Genomic DNA, 17,979 nt, shown 5'->3' with positions numbered 1-17,979 from the left:
CCAGTTATATAGTACCTACTATGTGCCAGACTCTGTGCTGTGTTTTACCTCTATTATTTAATTTGATTCTCACAATAATCCTGGGAGATAGATGCTATTATTATTCCTGTTTTACAGATTAGGAAATAGAAGCAAACAGGTTAAGTGACTTGCTCAGATCACACTACTAATAAGTGTCTAAGAACAGATTTGAAATCGGATCTTCCTTACTTTATGTCTAGAACTCTATCCACAGCAGCACCCAACTGCCTACTTCCTTTCACACATTATTCTTTTCAGTCTTCCCACTATCACCACCCTAGTGCAAATCTTTATGACCATACAACTAGATGAAATAATATAAAAGGAATCCTTTGCAAATTTGAAGCATTGGACATATGTTACATTGTGGTAACTGTTGCTTGTGTTATTTTCTAGCTTCAAACCGCACTCCCTCTCTCTAATATATTGTTTATATTGTGACCAGATTTGGCTTCTCATTCTCTTCTGAATAGAGTTCAGTCACTGGCCTATCTCATAGCCCACCACAACCTGACACCATTCACCTTTCCAGTCTATCTCATAGTGCTTCAGGTGAGCTGGACTACTCACTATCCCCCATACATGGCTCAAGCTTTGCTGCTGCATTGCTTTTCCTCATGCTGTTCTTTGTGTCTGGAATGACCCCTCTCTACCATTTGTCCATTAAAATACTATCTGTCCTTTAAATCTTAGCCCAAATGCCTCTTCTTGCATTAAGTATGTCCCCTTTTGGACAATAATGATATCTCCCCTTTCCAATCTCATGTAATATTTTGTTAAACAACATTTTTATGTATGTATCTTGTATTATTTTGAATTATTGTTATCCATATATGTCTAATACCTTTACTAGACTATAAACTCCATAAGAGCAGGAGATTTTGTCTTACCTAGTTTTTGTGTTTTTCCTAGATGGATCTTTAGCACATGGTAGGCAAAAATTGCTTGTTTGAAACATGGAAAAACCTGAATATATTCATTAAGGAAATGGGTGTAAATTTATTTATCTTCAATTATTCATGCAAACAGTAGGTATTTAATAAATGATTATTTGATTGAAATGAATTGAACTAGGACACATAACTATGTGGTATAAATAAAAGTAATAAGACTTCTGTTAAAAATGCACCTAATAATAATCATGTATAAATAAACATGTATAAAGTGCTTAAAGTTTGCTAGACACTTCATATATATCTTTTGATTCTTACCACAATTTCCCCAAGGTCACACAGCTATTAATCATCCTGGTTTGGATTTGGCTTCAAGTCCAGTGCTGTATTAATTCTGTCATGTTTTGTGTGTTATATATTTGTTTATGATTATTGTTATTTAATAATTCTTAGAGTAATCCTTGAGCATCTTTGACTGGAATATATTAGACTAGTCATCACAGCATTTGTAAGGATACAGTGCTGGTGGCTCACTTTAGGAATGGGTGGTCTGAGAATGAATGGATAATGTTGTCATCAAGGGTATGCCCCATTATCCAGTAGTAATTTTGTAAATTACCAAAAAGGGGAAAGCATTGAAGAATTAGGTCTTCTGCATGCTCCCTTGCCCAGGCATTACAACAGAATGCTGTTATAGTTTGAAAGTAGCTTCAATAGTTGAGAGATATTCCCCCACATCCTGTTTCATCACAACTATTTATTGTTTTATTCACTGGTTCTCCACCCACCTTGTGGGCTGTTGTGGTTACTGCCATTCATCCATGAGGGTTGGGGAATGCCTCTACACAGTATGGAACATCTGCCTGGGATAGTGAGTTCCTGAAATGAAATGATATTGCATTGAGTCTTCAAAGCCATGTCCTCAGTCCTCTCTTCTCCCTACACTCTTTTGGTGACTTCATTTACTCACATGAGCTCAATTATTACCAAAGGACTCCATATACACATATTTCTTTTATTTTCTCTGAGCTTCAGTTCATCATCTTTTAACTCTCTGCTGGGCAGATGTATCCATTTTTCTATTTGATTTGTATCTCAAATGCAGCTTCCTTGAAACTTAGCTCATTGCTCATTTCCAACCCCTCCCCACTTTTCACTGATGACTGCAGCACCATCATCTCCATTACATAGTTCTGAAATCTTGGAGTTCTTCTTTAGACTTCACCTTCCCTCACCACCTTTTTTCAATAAGTTGCCAAGTCTCCTTGATTCTACCTCTGAAATAGCCTTGTAATTCATTCCCTTTTCTTCAGTTCTGTCACCCTTATCTCTTAGGTTCTCATCAAATGAAATGAGATAATTTTTATAAAGTACTAAGAATAGTGCTTAGCTCATAGTAGGACCTTTTTATTTAAAATATTTTAAAATTATACGTAAAAATTTTTAACATTCATTTAAAAATTTTTGATTTCCATATTCTCTCCCTCCCATTCCTCCCTCATTGAGAAGGCAAAGTTATACATTTTCAGTCAGGCAAAATATATTTCCATATTAATCATGTTGTGAAAAGAAACACAGACTCCCTTCCCTGAAAAGAAATAAGAGAAATAAAGAAAGTAAAAAATGGCATATGATCTGCATTCAGACTCCATCAGTTCTATCTCTTTAGTCTTCTGGAATTGTCATAAATCATTGAATTGCTTTGAATAGCTAAGTCATTCACAATGATCATCATACAATATTGCTGATGCTGTGTACAGTGTTCTCCTGGTTCTGCTCATGTCACTTTGATCAATTCATGTAAGTTTTTTCTAGGTTTTCCTGAAGGCATTCTGCTAGTCGTTTCTTTTTTTTTTAATTAGTAGAATTGATTTCCAGGTATCATAGTCCCTCCGTCTCTTCCCCACACCACAGAAAAGATCATCTGGCAAATATATATATATATATATATATATATATGTACATATATATATATATTTAAATTATAATTTTTGTGCCTTCCACTTTTCAGTTCATTCTTTGGAAGTGAACATTCAGAAATCATTCTTCAAATATTAAATCTGTAGCTGTATGTAATGTTTAATGTTCTTTTGGATCTATTCATTTCACTCTTCATTATCTCATGTAGTTCTTTCCCAGTTCAAAAAAATTAATCTGCTCATTGTTTCTTATGGCAGAGTAGTATTCCATCACTACCACATACCACAATTTGTTTAGCCATTTCCCAATTGATGGACATACCCTTGATTTCAGTTCTTTGCCACAATAGAGAGCTGCTATAAATATTTTGGAACATTTAGTTCCTTTTCCTTTTCATCTGATCTCCTTAGGAAATAGACTCAGCAATGGTATTGCTGTATCTAAGGGTATGCACACTTTTATATAATTCCAAATTACTCTCCAAAATGATTGGATCAGTTCACAGTTCCACCAACAGTACACTTATGTCCCCATTTTTCCATTTCTCCTCCATTTACTATTTTGCCCTTTGTCATTTTGGCCAGTCCGATGAGTGTAAGATAATACCTCAGAAATGTTTTGGTTTGCATTTCCCTAATTAGTAATGATTTAGAGCATTTTTTTTCATATACCTATATATGGCTTTGATTTCTTCATCCAAAAATTCTCTGTTCATATCTTTTGCTCATTCATCAAGTCAGGAACTGCTCATCATTTTTTATAGCATAATTGTATTCCACCAGAATCATATATCAGGACTTGTTCAACCATTTGCTGATTAATGGGTGTCTCCTCAATTTCTAATTCTTTGCTACCACAAAAAGAGCTACTATATTTTTGTTCATATAGGTCTTCCTGCCCCCCTCCCCCGCCCAACTTTAAAAATTCTTCTTGAGTTATAGACTTAGTAGTGCTATTGTTAGGTCAAAGGGTGTGAAATAAAAAAAAAAAACCCTTTTGGGCAATAATAGTTCTCACATTTTCCAGAATGGTTGAATCAGTTCACAACTCCACCAAGGATGCTTTAATATCTCAGTTTTCCCACATTCCCTTCAATATTTGTCACTTTCTTTTTCTGTTATAATAGCAGATGTGATAGGTATGAGGAGGTGCTTCAGGGTTGTTTTAATTTGCATTTCTCTAATCAATACTGATTTGGACCATTTTGTCATATGAGATTATAGGTTTGATTTCTTCATCTGAAAACTGCCTGTTCATATCCTTTGGTCAATTGGGGAATGACTTGTATTTTTATAAATTTGACTGAGTTCTCAATATGTTTGAGAAATGAAGCCTTTATTAGAGAAACTTATTATGAAATATTTTCATATTTATGGTTACTGTTTTATTTCCCTCCTTCCTATCCCCCCCTCTCCATATATCCTTCTCTTTCTTTTTACCTTGTCCCTCCTTAAAGGTGACTTGCTTTTGACTCCTGCCTCCCCCAATATGCCTTCCCTTTTATTAGTCCCCTTCCCTACATCTCCTGTTCTCTTCTCCTCCTAAAGTAAAAAAAAAAATCCATGTAAAATAAAATAGATTTCAATATCCAACTGTGTATGTTATTCCTGCGTTCAGCCAGTTCCAATGTGAGCAAGGTTGAAGTGGTGTCCCTCATCTCCTATCTTCCTCTACATCTTCACACCTCTTTTATGTGAGATAAAATATTTACCCTAATTCACCCATTTCTAATGCAATCTTTTTTCTTACTCCTTAATTTACTTTATTTATTTAATATTATTTATTTATTTTAATATTTAAATAATATTATGTATTTAATATTATTATTATATATTATTTAATATATATTTAATTTATTTATCTCATCAAATTAAACTCCTACCCATGCCCTCTGTCAACATTTTAACTTTAACAAATCCCTTATAATTCCTGTTTCTTGTTTACTTTCTTTTGCTTCCCTTGAGTCTTATATTTGAAAAGAAAATTTTTCTATTTAACTCTGGTCTTTTCATCAGGAATGCTTAAAAGTCTTCTGTTTCATTAAATATCTATTTTTACCCCTGAAGGATAATAATACATTTTGTTGGGTTTTTGATTCTTTATTGTAATTTTAGCTTCTTTGCCCTCCAGAATATATTTTAAGCCCTCTGATACTTTGGGTAGATGCTCTAAATCTTGAATTATATTGACTAGGGCTTCATGATATTTGAATTGTTTCTCTCTGGCTGCTTGCAATATTTTCTTCATGACCTGAGAGATTTGGACTTTGCCTATAATATTTTTGGAAGTTTTCATTTTGGGATCTATTTAAGAGGCAACTGGTAGATTCTTTCAATTTCAATTTCCCCCTCTGACTCTAGGATATGAGAGCAGTTTTCCTTGATACTGTCTTGAAATATGATGCTTAGACTAGTTTTATTTCTTTCTTTTTTGATAATGGTTTTTAGTTAGTTTAATAATCCTTAAATTACCTTTCTGGATTTGTTTTCCAAGTCAGTTGTTTTTCTAACGATAAAGATATTTAACATTTTCTTCTATTTTTTCATTCTTTTAATTTTGTTTTTATTATTTCTTAATATCTCATGAAGACATTAACTTCTGCTTGTCCAATTTTAATTTTTAAAGTATTATTCTCTTCATTGAATTTGCATACTGCTTCTCCCTTTTTGACCAGTTTTGTTTTTAAAGAGTTTTTCTCTGCAATAGGCTGTTGTAAATCGATTACCATTTGGATTATTCTGTTTCTTTTTTAAAGATGTTTTCTTCAGCATTTTTGTGTTACTGATTTACTCAATTTTAAATATTTTTTATGATTATCTTGTATTTTTCCATCCCTTCCCCAATTTTTCCTCTATTTTATTTTATTTTAAAAATCTTTTAAAAAAATTCTTCCAGGAATTCTTTTTGTTCCTGAGACCAATTCATATATTTTTCTTAGGCTTTGCTTATAGCTTTTTTGTCTGTCAAGCTGCCCTGTCACTCTAGAAATATTAAAAAATTTTTTAATTTAAAATTTTTAAAAATTTTAGTCAATTTAGGACATTATTCCTTTGTTACAAGAATCATGTTCTTTCCCTCCCTCCCCTCCTCCAACTCTTCCCGTAGCCGACATGCAATTCCACTGGGTATTACATGTGCCCTTGATCAGAACCTATTTCCGTGGTGTTGCTGTTTGCACTAGGATGTTCATTTAGAGCCTATATCCCCAATCATATCCCCCTTGACCCATGTAATCAAGCACTTGTTTTCTTTGGTGTTTCTACTCCCACAGTTTTTCCTCTGAATGTGGAAAGTATTCTTTCTCAAAGATCCCTCCAGGTTGTTCAGGATCACTGCATTGCCATTAATGGAGAAGTCCATTACATTCGATCTTACCACAGTGTATCAGTCTCTGTGTACAATGTTCTCCTGGTTCTGCTCCATTCACTCTGCATTAATTCCTGGAGATCATTCCAGTTCACATGGAATTCTTTCAGTTTATTATTCCTTTGAGCACAATAGTATTCCATTACCAACAAATACCACAATTTGTTCAGCCATTCCCCAATTGGAGGGCATCCCCTCATTTTCCAATTTTTTTTCCACCACAAAGAACACAGCTATGAATATTCTTGTACAAGTCTTTTTCTTTATTATCTCTTTGGGGTACAAACACAATAGGACTATGGCTGGATCAAAGGGCAGACAGGCTTTTAGTGCCCTTTGGGCATAGTTCCAAATTGCCCTCCAGAATGGTTGGATCAATTCACAACTCCACCAGCAATGAATTAATATCCCAACTTTGCCACATCCCCTCCAGCATTCATTACTTTCCTTTGCTGTCATATTAGCCAATCTGCTAGGTGTGAGGTGTTACCTCAGAGTTGTTTTGATTTGCATCTCTCTGATTATCAGAGATTTAGAGCACTTTTTCTATGTGCTTATTAATAGTTTTGATTTCTTTGGCTGAAAACTGCCTGTTCATGTCCCTTGCCCATTTATCCATTGGAGAATGGCTTGATTTTTTGTACAATTGATTTAGCTCTTTATAAATTTGAATAATTAGACCTTTGTCAGAGGTTTTTGTTATGAAGATTGTTTCCTAATTTGTTGCTTTCCTTCTAATTTTGGTTGCATTGGTTTTGTTTGTACAAAACCTTTTAATTTAATGTAATCAAAATTATTTATTTTACATTTTGGGATTTTTTCTAACTCTTTGCTTGGTTTTAAAATCTTTCCTTTCCCAAAGATCTGACATGTATACTATTATGTGTTTACCTAATTTACTTATAGTTTCCTTCTTTATAGTCGTCATTCACCCATTCTGAGTTTATCTTGGTGTATGGTGTGAGATGTTTATCCAAACCCAATCTCTCTAATACTGTCTTCCAATTTTCCCAGCAGTTTTTATAAAATAGTGGATTTTGGTCCCAAAAGCTGGGATCTTTGGGCTTATCATAGCCTGTCTTGCTGAGGTCACTTACCCCAAGTCTATTCCACTGATCCTCCTTTCTGTCTCTTAGCCAGTACCATATTGTTTTGATGACCACTGCTTTATAGTATAGTTTGAGATCTGGGACTGCAAAGCCGCCTTCCTTTGAATTTTTTTCTTTATTTCCCTGGATATCTTTGATCTTTTGTTCTTCCAAATGAACTTTGTTATGGTTTCTAATTCATTAAAAAGGTTTTTTGGTAGTTCAATGGGTATCGCTCTAAATGATCAAATTAATTTGGGTAGGATTGCCATGTTTATTATATTACCTCGTCCTACCCATGGGCAATCAATGTTTTTCCAATTGTTTAGATCTAGTTTTAATTGTGTGGAGAGTGTTTTGTAGTTGTGTTCATATAGTTCCCATGTTTTTCTTGGCAAATAGATTCCTAAGTATTTTATATTGTTTAGGGTGATTTTAAATGGAATTTTTCTCTCTAATTCTTCCTACTGAGGTGTGTTGGAAATATATGGAAATGCTGATGACTTATGCGGGTTTATTTTGTATCCTGCAACTTTGCTAAAGTTGTTGATTATTTTGACTAGCTGTTTTGTTGATTCTCTAGGATTCTTGAAAAGAAGGTATATTCCTTTTTGTCTGTCATATCTACTAACTCTAATTTTTCCAAGATTTCATTCACTTCTCTTACCTTTTTCTTATGTATTTTTTGGTTTGATTTATCTAGTTCAGATAGAGAAAAGTTAAGTAGACCATCATATCATCTGCAAAGAGTGATAGCTTGGTCTCCTCAATGCCTATTTTAATACCTTCAATTTCTTTTCCTTCTCTAATTGCTACTGTTAGTGTTTCCAATACAATATTAAATAATAGAGGTTTTAATGGGCATCCTTGTTTCACTCCTGATCTTATTGGGAAGTCTTCTTGTTTATCCCTATTGCCGATGATATTTGCTGATGGTTTTATATATATAATGCATATATATGTATATATATACACATATGTGTATATATATATAGTGTTTATTATTAGGAAAGGTCTTTCTATTCCTATGCTTTCTAGTGTTTTCAATAGGAATGAGTGTTGTATTTTGTTAAAAGTTTTTTCTGCATCTATTGAGATAATCATGTGATTTTGGTCAATTATTTGGACGGTTTTCCTAATATTGCATCATCCTTGCATTGCTGGTATGAATCCTACCTGTTCATAATGAATAATCCTCATGATCACTTGCTTCAGTCTTTTTTGCTAGTATTCTATTTAAGATTTTTGCCTCTATGTTCATTAAGGAGATTGGTCTGTAGTTTTCTTTCTCTATTTTTGACCTGCCTGGCTTTGGAATCAGTACCATATTTGAGTTGTAAAAGGAATTTGGTAGAAATCCTTCTTTGCTTATTCTGTCAAATAGTTTGTATAGTATTGGAATTAGTTGTTCTTTGAATGTTTGATAGAATTCATTTGTGAATCCATCTGGTCCTGGGATTTTTTTTTCTCAGGCAGTTCTTTGATCATCTTTAAAAATTTTTTTTTTCTGATATGGGGTTGTTTAGGTATTCTATTTCTTCCTCTATTAGTCTAGGCAATTTATATTTTTGTAAATATTCATCCATATCACCTAGATTGCCATATAATTGGGCATAATAGTTTTTAATGATTGCCTTAATTTCCTCTTCTTTAGGGTAGAGGTCTCTGTTTTTATCTTGGATACTGTCGGTTTTCTTCTTTCCTTTTTTAAATTAGATTGACCAGTACCTTGTCTATTTTATTTGTTTTTTCAAAGTACCAGCTTCTAGTCTTATTTATTAAATCAATAGTTTTTTGACTTTCACATTCATCAATTTCTCCTTTGATTTTTAGGATCTCAAATTTATTCTTCATCTGAGTATCTTTAATTTGTTCACTTTCTAGTTTTTTTAATTTTTCTGCTCTTTTGCACTTGTTTGCAATGCCCTAGTACATGGTCAATCTTTGTGAATGTTCCATGTGGTGCTGAAAAGAAGGTGTATTCCTTTTTGTCAGTCATATCTACTAACTCTAATTTTTCCAAGATTTCATTCACTTCTCTTACCTTTTTCTTATGTATTTTTTGGTTTGATTTATCTAGTTCAGATAGAGGAAGGTTCAGGTCTCCAACTAATATAGTTTTTCTATTTATTACATCCGTGAATTCCCCTAGTTTCTCCTTTAGAAATTTGGATACTATGCCATTTTGGTGCCTACATGTTGAGTACTGATATTTCCTCATTATCTATACCGCCTTTTATCAGGATGTAATTACCTTCCCTATCTCTTTTAACTAAATCTATTTTTATTTTGGCTTTGTCAGATATCATGATTGCAACTCCTGGCTTCTTTTTATCAGCTGATGCCAAATAGATTTGACTCTATCCTCTTACTTTTACCCTATGTGTGTCTACCTTCCTCATGTGTGTTTCTTGTAGACAGCATATGGTAGGATTTTGGTTTTTAATCCACTCTGCTATTCACTTGCATTTTATGGATGAGTTAATTTCCATTCACATTCAGAGCTATGATTTCTCACTGTGTATTTCTACTCCTAGTCCTGCCCTTTCTTCTTTCACTATTTCCTTCTACTCCAATGTTTTGTTTTTAATAGGTCCCCTTAATTCCCACCCTTATTTTACTTCCCTTTCTACCCTCCCTCCTATCTTTTTTTCTCTCATTTTCTATACAGTCTTTTTAAACTACCCCCCCCACCTTCTCCCTCTCTTGTATTGCTTCCCTCCCCACCAGTGCATTTGTTACCCTTCTACTTCCTTATAGGGCACAAATCAATTCTCTGTCCTAATGTATTTGATTGTTCTTCCCTCTTTGAGTCAATTTCAATGCATGTAACAATTGAGTATTTCCTATCTCCAACCTCTTTACCCTTCTAATGTATTGATGTTCTTTCCCCTCCCACCATTTGCTTCTTTGTGACATATAAATTTACCCCATTTTTGTTTCTTTCCCCATTTCTCTTGGTATTAAACCTCTCTTTTTAATTCTAGTTGTCTCTATATATGTATATACACACACACATATATATACACATAGATATATTTATGCATACATATATCTATATACATATTTATGTGTTGGCATTTTATCCTATACAGTTTGTCACTGTTCCTTCCAAGTATAATTCTTCTAGCTACCCAGGTGATAATAATAATTTTTAAGAGTTATCAATGGTCTCTTTTCTTTCAGGGATACATATCATTTTAACTCATTGGGTCCCTTAAGAAAAATTTGTTTATTGTTTTGTTTTGTTTTTTCCCCTCATTTCTTAATTACCTTTTGATGATTCTCTTGTCTTCTGTGTTTGGGCATCAGATTTTCATTTCAGATCTGGCCTTTTCTTTACAAATGCTTGGAATTCTTCTCTTTTATTAAATGACCATACTTTCCCCTGCTAGAATATAGTCAGTTTTGCTGGGTAGTTGACTCTTGGTTGTTGACCTAGTTCCCTTGTTTCCCAGAATATCATATTCCATGCCTTTCAGTCCTTCAATGTAGATACAGCCAGATCCTGTCTTATCCTCACTGTAGTTCTATGGTATCTGAATGACTTCTTCTTAGCAGCTTGTAATATTTTTCCTTGGTCTTATAGATCTTGAAATTGGTTATAACATTCCTGGGTATTGTCAGTTGGGGATTAAGTACAGGAGTTGATCTGTGGATTCTTTCAATCTCCACTTTTCCCTCTTGTTCTAAGAATGTTGGGGCACTTTTACTGGATAATTTCCTATAGGATGATGTCCAGGATTTTTCTTTTGTCATGGTCTTTTGGTAGACCAATGATTCTTAAATTGTCTCTCCTGGAACGATTTTCTAAATCTTCTCTTTTGTGAATGAGGTGTTTAATATTTTCCTCAAATTTTTCATTCTTTTGATTTTGTTCTATAGTTTCCTGCTGCCTTGTAAAGTTGCTTGCTTCTAATTGTTGTATTCTGGTCTTTAAAGACTGAATTTCATCCCTGGCTTTTTGATCATCCTTCTCCTTCTGGTTTGATTTTCTTTGGATGTCATCTTTCATCTTCTTTGTCTCATATTTCATTTTCTTTGCCTCATCTTTTATCTCCTTTGCCTCATTTTCAAGGTGGTTAATTTTGGCTTTCAAGATACTATTTTCTGTTTCAGATGACTTATCTTCCTTTTTAATTTCTTTTCCCAGTTGTCTTCAGCCTCTCTTTATTGCGTTTTGAATTGTATTTTGAGTTCTTCCAAAGCCCATGTCCAATTCGCTGGAGTTTCTGTGTTTTAGTTTGGTGTTTTTTGATCTTCCTCTGTTACATTTGCTCTTTGTTCATTGCCTGGATAGAAACTGTTGATTGTAATTTCTTTTTTCTTTTTCTATTTTTTGCTCATATTTACCCCTTTCTTTTCCCCCTGTATTGCCTGTACTCTTGCTCCTCTCATTATGTGTTGGATCTGTGGATTTGGGCTTTTTTGTCAATCTTCACCCTTGGAACTTAGGAAGGCACTCAGCGCAGTCTGTGGGGGAAGGGCGTTGGAGCTTGAGCTTCCCTGCTCTCTGAAGGCTTGATAAGATTAAGCCCAGTAGAGTTGAACTTGTAGAGCTGGATGTGCACTGAGGCCAAAACCTCAGGAAAGGGGGGAAATATGGAGTGTCTTGGCTGAGACTAGGCTGCCTGCTCTGAGCTTCTTCTCCAGCAGCTTCCCCACTGCCTTTGTTCTGTACCCTGAGTGTGGCACAGCTTTGCCCACAAGGTACTCCCTCTAGACTAGTGCCCTTGCTTGCTCAGAGATTCCAGCCACTGCTGGAGGCTCAGTACTGTAGGGTCCTGGGACCTTCCTCCTTCCTTCTCCTTAAACCTGAGTGTTCTTAAATTCAGGCTTTTTGGGGGTGTAACTTGAGTCCAGCCAAAGATTCATTGGCTCTGTTCTGTTGTTAGGTTTGGTTTTCAGTCCCCTAGGAGCATTTTGTTTTTAATCAGTAAGGAAGGGTTTTCAGAGGTCTGAACTTTTGCTGCCTCTATGCTTCATCTTGACTCTTGGTATTATTTTTAAATAGCTCACGATAGAAACTTTGCTTGATAAGATTTTCATTGTTTGCTCATTTCCCCAGCCTATTTCTTGACTTTTAACTTCATGTTAAAGTTATGTTATGTTAAACATTTTTAAGGACAGTGTTTCTACTTAATTACAATGAGAAAAAAAGCCTTTATGTGATTAGAAAATACAAAATTGATCTTTCTTTTTCTTTTTTTTAAACGTTGTTAAAGTTGGACTCTGCTCTTGGGTTGTAGGGGACACTGTCCCAAGCTTCAAGATTTTGGTGTGGCTGTTTTCAAAGCTAGTTCTAAAAGTCTGTAGGTTTTTAATGCTTCCAAAGTATTTTGATCTAAGGAGAGTTGTGATCACTTGGCCTGTACTCTTTTCTATGAGCAACCACTAACATATTTTTTTCATTTTGGAACTGTGACTAATGTTCCCATTCACCTTCAGTCATATGCTTCAATGTGCTCCTTCTTGCTCAGGAATTATGTATGGCCAATGCAACAGAGTTCTATACCAGTGCCAACAAAGGGTCCTGTTAAATACTTTTTGACTAGTTGTCCAATTCCCTTATCATCTGTGGGCTGAGAGTTCTGGAAGCTCCTGCTGCTGATTAAGTCACTTCAAGGCAGGGTCTGCACTTACTGTACTCTCCTCTCATCCCAGTGAGACAGACCTTTCCTCCTAACTTTCAAAGTTGTCTTTTGAAGGAAAATTGTTTCACCCTGTCATTTTGTTGGTTCTTCTGATCCAGAATTCATCTTGGGCTATTATTTTAAAGTTCTTTGAAGGAGAATTTGGGAGAATTTGCCTTTCCACCCTAGTCTTCCATAGTATGAACTTAATATACACTTATTCTCTTCCTTAACCATTCATCTCCTCTCAAGTGGGCTATTGTAATAGCCTACTAACTTATCTTTCTCTATCCAGATTCTTTCTTCTATAGTTTGTCTTTCATTTAGCTGTCAAAATAATATTGATTTTAATTCTGCTCATGTTATTCCCTTGTTCAAAAATTTCCCTGTTGCATATTACATTAAAGACAAATTTCTTGGTCTGGCATCAAATGCTTTTTACAATATGGCTCTACTCTATTTTTTAAGGCTTATTTCACATTATTCCCTTTCATGCATTTTATTCCATCGAAACTAGAATAATAGCTGAACCTTGTCCTCATTCTGTGCTCTCCTGTCCCCCAACATGTGTAGTCCCATGCCCCAAGAGTGATTTAACTCTTCCCTTTACCCCTGCATAGCCCAACTTAGGTTTCACCTTCTACATAAAGGCTTCATTGATTTTCTCACCTGATAGTGTTCTCTCATTCCTTCAATTCTCTTGGAGCATTTTGTCGCACTCTCTTTTGTTCCTATTTCACATTCAGCCTCATCTTGCATCTTTTTTTGTGTATATCCCATAATTTCTCTACTAAATTATAAACTCTTTGAGGACAGAGTATTATGAAAAAAAGTCTTCATATTTCCAGAACCTAGTCCACCTTCTTGCACATAGAAGGAATTAATAAATAATAACTGTGCTTAATTCAATTTGGCAGTGTTCTCTCATTAAAGTTCTTTTTATCTCCAAGACTAGTGAAGTAGTCACCAGCACTTTTATGATAGGTATTCCTACTAGGCAGAGAGAAAATGATTATCCTCCTCTGTGAAAAAAAAATTAAAGCCCTTATTACTCAGAAATGTTATTCTGGTGCATTTTAGATACCCTAGGCTCACAATAAGAAGAAAACAATTAAAAAAAATTTCTAACCAAAAATGTCTGTGTGCTTTAGAATCAGTTTAGAAGTCTTAGAGAGGCAGTTTTCTTGAAATGAATGAACAAAAAGCATTTTTTAAGTGTTTACCACTTATGCAAAACCTGGTACTAAGAATTGGAGACACAAATGGGAAAGCAAGACAATTCTTGCTCTTGAGAAGCTCTCATTCTAATGGGGGAGTTTTTGGGTTGTTTCAATCATATCTGACTCTGTGATCCCATTTGGGATTTTCTTGGCAAAGATACTGCAGTAGTTTCCAATTTCCTACTTTAGTTCATTTTACAGATGAGGAAACTGAGGCAAAATTGTTAAGTGATCTGCCCAGGATCATACACTACTATGAATCTAAGGTCACATTTGAACTTAGATCCTTTTATTTCTAGGAGCAGTGCTCTATCCACTGCATCTCCTAACTGTTTTAAAGACAACACATAGAGTAAGTTTCTAGAGCAAGTCAGATGGAAAGACCTCAGGGTCTTTAGGATGTAATGGCAAATGGTACAGCTAGTGTTCTATGATATTGTTATCTTTTTGCACACATGTTTAGGTGAGGACTATGTATTAAAGTAGCATTGCTAGATTATCATAGGTAACCTATTTGCATGTTAAAGGATATGTTTTCATGAAAATATCTCCTTTTCAATGAAAACCATTGGAAATACATCTAGATCCTGATTAGTGTGTAGAGAATCTCCTAAAGTAGTTGAATTATTCAAGTTTACACTGCATATTTCCACTGGGCTAGAACCAATCACCCAATTTCACTTATTTATAACTTTGAATAGTGTGAATTTGAATGTATGTCATCACAGTGAATTATTTTCATTAACTGGGATCTATCTGTATCTAGAAGCTTTAGCATTTTGAACATATAATTTCAAGTTCAAAATTTAAATAAAAAAGATCCCCGAATATTCTAATTTTCCTAGTCTTTTGCAACACAAAATAAATTATAGGAGAATATAAACAAAAATCTTATGTTAGGTAGGCAATTTTAATTTTAAAAAGTATCCATCCTGTCCATGTCATTTCCCTGTTAAAAAATGTATATATATAGATTTTATAGATGTAAGATTCTATGCATATAGGTATTATAAGAGTTTTAGAGTGCTTTATAAACATAACTCATGTTATCATATCTTGTACACATGCATGCTACCTAAAGAGAGAAATCTAGATCTCACCCAGAAATATCCATATTTCCTAAGTTGTTATTTTGAATCTGCCCAAGTTTATCTAGCTGTTTTTTTGTTTGTTTTTTTTTTTTTTTGCTTCATGACTATGGGTCTTCATAAAATGCACCACCCACCTCTGCTTCTTCATCTTCCACATGTTCATGCTCTCATCCTTCAAACCCATAGATTATTTCACTGTTTTGGTTAACATTTAAGTTCATTTTCAGATTCAGTTGTTTTTTTTATTTAATAATGGAACCATAGTGGGAAGGGAAATCATGATGCAGAAATCCTTGTTAGCAGGTTGGACATTCTGCCTGAATAACCAGAGTGAAGAATGAGGAGAATTTGTGACTGGCTAGGGAGCTGCCACCTGCAGAAAAAGGATCTCCAGGTAGGAACACAACATTTTTATCTTTAACTATGCCACTCTATTTGTGTTTGCAAAAAAGTCAGATCATTCACTTTTAATAGGCAATGCAAAATAATCCTCTGAGGATGTAACATTCATATTGCTTATTTAGATTCCTAGATTTGCATCTAAATGATATAGGCTAATAGCTTAAAAAAAGGAAAAGAAAGTAGGAAGCTTTTCTGAGTTTTGAAATGAAGTCAAACTGGGTCTGCAGTTTCGAAAATAAAAAGATCTAAGAGATATGATTTTGGTTGGTGAAGACTGTTTGCTTGATGAAAAAATATCAGAGACAAGACATTACTCAGAATTGTCATTTTAGAAAAGAACAGTTAAGAAAAACTGCCACTGAGTACAGGATATTATACATAATTGTAATATGTTTACAAAACCCGAATTATACTTTTTTCTCACCTAAATGCTTCTGGAGTATCTCAAGATCACAAGTTAAGTTTGACACAAAAGGAGATGGAAAGTCTTCAAGTCACATACTCTTGGAAATGGGCTCAGCTTGTGACTTAATAAATTTACCAGAGCAAGGATCATTCTGCCACTAGCTTCACCACCATGTTCTCAACCGGAGTGAGATTTATGAAAACTAAAATAAATGTTGGTTGAGAGCAAATCTCAAAACCTGCAAAAGTTTTAGAAAGAATTTTATTAAGTCATTTTTCAGAGGAGAGAAGAAAGAGCCAAAAAAGGTGTGGCTTCCCCTTCAGTCTCTGTGAGGTTTTCATTACATTATAGAGAGTTCAAATAAGGGCATAAGGAGAAGCAGCTGTTGGCCAGCACATAAGCCATGAGTTTTCAGAAAAAGGTGATTTCTCAGGTTAGGTTGCTTGAGATGAATGTCAACAGGTAAATATACATATTCGATAAAATCTAGTTGAAGCCAAAACACAAGATTTTTGGGGAGCTCAAAACACAAACTCTTGGGGACCCCAAAACACAGGCTTTGGGTGAAGACAGAATGAGGCCTGGGTGAGTAGACCCCAAATACAAATGTTTTGGGCCATCTCAAGACCTGGGTACAATAAAAACATTCATTGTAGCTATCCCTTGCTTCCCTGGAGAATCACTGAGGTCATTGTGACATTCTGGATTTAAACTTTATCTAGTCACATAAAGCTCAATTCAAACAATAAATAATGAGGTTTTACAAACAATGTAACATTTTCCCATGTAAGAAAGCAGAGCTGCCATGTAATATACTGGATGCAATGCTGGGAATCTGAAATACTTATGGAGCATTTATCGTGCAGTGATTTTTGCTGCCTATGGTAGGAAGTATAAGAACAGGATACTCCCTGGAATCCACCTCCAACTAAAACTACAAAGATTTTACTTCCATAGCAACATGAAGTACCTAGTTCTATTGGAGGTGTGTATATACTAATGCATTCAGAGCTCAGGATTGGAAGTGACTTGGAAAAAAACAACCCTCTAAATCTTGCCCACACATTTATGTGTGGATATATAATAAGGCCTTTGTGTGGGGAGACCAGAATTTAAGTGCATGTATGCTTTTCTCTCCTCTTTAAATGATCTAGCTTTCACCGCCCACCTCCCCTCCCCTTTCCAGATATGAAACAAAAATCTGCAATTATAAAATGTTACTGGAATGAAAACTGCTTCTTTTCTTTTCTTTTTTTATGCCAGTTTGTTACCAAAGAGGGGAAAAGCAACCCCCACAAAAAATAATAGCAGCAGCACTAGGATTTATGGGGCCATCAAGCAGCTTATTCCATAGATCATTTTAGTGAAGTCTTCTTTAGAGCTAAGTTAAGAGGAATCCAGCCTACATCCTTGGCCATGAAAAGAAGCATTTCTTCTGTTCATTATATATTGTCTCTTACATTAACTCAGGAACCATGGTGGGCTGGGCTAGGCTGGCCTGAAGTACATGGTGGTGGTAATAGCTCTTATGCCATCTTCTCCATCTGGCACTTGGACAATTGTCCCTGAGTATCTTCCAGCCTTGACATTTTTCTCTTCTTCCCATTTCTCCCCCAAAACAAGATTTATCTTCTCAGTTTTCACAGGCCTTTCCTTCCCTCTTTTCTTTTACTCTACTGAAATTGTTCAGCCATCTGGTATCTAAGCCTGATAAAATAGAAACTGAAGTCACTATTTTATGTATGCATAGATGTTTGAAGGCTCTGAAATGTGGCTTATACTTCTTGTAATAGGAATATGTACATGTACAATACTACTTTACTCAAAAAGGAACAAGGCAGCTAGATGGCTCACTGCATAGAATGCTGATCTTGGAGTCAGGGAGACCTGAGTTAGAAACTTCTATTAGATGCTCACTGACTGGGTGACCCTTGGGAAG

The 17,979-nt window shown here is 34.9% G+C and overlaps 1 protein-coding gene across 1 annotated transcript in view; it reads left to right on the top strand.

The window, feature by feature from the left end:
- Nucleotides 1-10,322: 10,322 nt before the first annotated feature.
- The window catches only part of HIVEP2 (HIVEP zinc finger 2), a 305,027-nt gene continuing 297,370 nt past the window's right edge, over nucleotides 10,323-17,979 (top strand). The window contains exon 1 of the mRNA XM_056814745.1: nucleotides 10,323-15,626. The gene's annotated coding sequence lies outside the window, so the exon portion shown is untranslated. The remainder of the gene's footprint in view (nucleotides 15,627-17,979) is intronic.

This window comes from Monodelphis domestica, chromosome 2 (genome assembly GCF_027887165.1).
Source record: "Monodelphis domestica isolate mMonDom1 chromosome 2, mMonDom1.pri, whole genome shotgun sequence".
Classification (NCBI taxonomy): domain Eukaryota; kingdom Metazoa; phylum Chordata; class Mammalia; order Didelphimorphia; family Didelphidae; genus Monodelphis; species Monodelphis domestica.
Note: the sequence above shows the minus strand (reverse complement) of the source record. Positions and strands in the feature narration are given on the sequence as shown.